Below are 1,038 nucleotides of genomic sequence, written 5' to 3'. Positions count from 1 at the left end.
ATGACCGAAAGGCAGGCAAGAATTCCTGTCATACCCTGTAATCATCAGTGCATCTATGGCAGGAGAAAGACAGCAGAGATTAGAGGGACTTACCTGGCTGAGACCCATCTCACCAGAGCCAAACCTGACCCAGAAAATTAGCAGGCCATCCTCAGGGCCAGCTGCGGTCTGCCAAGCTGCAAACAGGTGCTGCGGGTGCAGGGTTTCCTGCAAAGCACTATTGTACCTCTCTGCCAGGAAGTGCCTTTGAAAGTCAAAGAAACAGACCAGACACCTAAGTTCATAAGAACTAACAAGTGTCTAATCCTCGCAGTGGCTTGCTTGTACAGCTGGAGCGGGTGTGTGTGACATCTCCCCCATCCACACGCTTGCCAACAGTAATAATACTCAAGAACTGTTTCATGAAGGGCACAGAAGGGAGCCAAACACCGCCAGGGACTTTTTACAAAAATGATTTGAGAATGCCCTTCCTCTCAGGAGTGCTTAGTCCAGATACATTTATCTTACTAATATTCCTCTGTCAGACTAAATTTCAGACGACAGAACTCTACCTTCCAGAATCTTCCACACTGTAACTGCCTATTAATTACCTCTGCTTTGTCAGCTGGCCGCACACCCGGGGCCTAAATGTTTAGTCTGCAGTTTGTATAATCATTCTCCTGCTTCATAATTACTCTCCAGAATTACTTAGCTCTGAGGGCACCACCACAAATTGTGTGCTTTTCATTTTCTCATAATGGCTCATTATCAGGTCTGCACCCATAATGCCTAGTTCAGGGTTTGAAATGAATCTGTATAGCACTGGTCCTTTGGGCAAGTTCCCAATTTTACAACCACTTCTCAGGCTCTTCGGCCAGGAACCAGGGGAGGGGGTTCTGGGAGTAGTGAAGGATAAGATACGCCCTCTTTGTTTCTACTGTGCACATGGAATAAGGAGCTTCCACACATCCTGAGGCAAGAAGATGTCACCACTCCATTTTCCAAACAGACCCTGACCAAGCTGGAGTAATGAGCTTGGAGGAATCTGCACCATGGCCC

The sequence above is a fragment of the Cebus imitator genome, unplaced genomic scaffold, assembly GCF_001604975.1.
Source record: "Cebus imitator isolate Cc_AM_T3 unplaced genomic scaffold, Cebus_imitator-1.0 Scaffold88, whole genome shotgun sequence".
Lineage (NCBI taxonomy): Eukaryota > Metazoa > Chordata > Mammalia > Primates > Cebidae > Cebus > Cebus imitator.
This window is presented reverse-complemented; position numbering follows the sequence as displayed.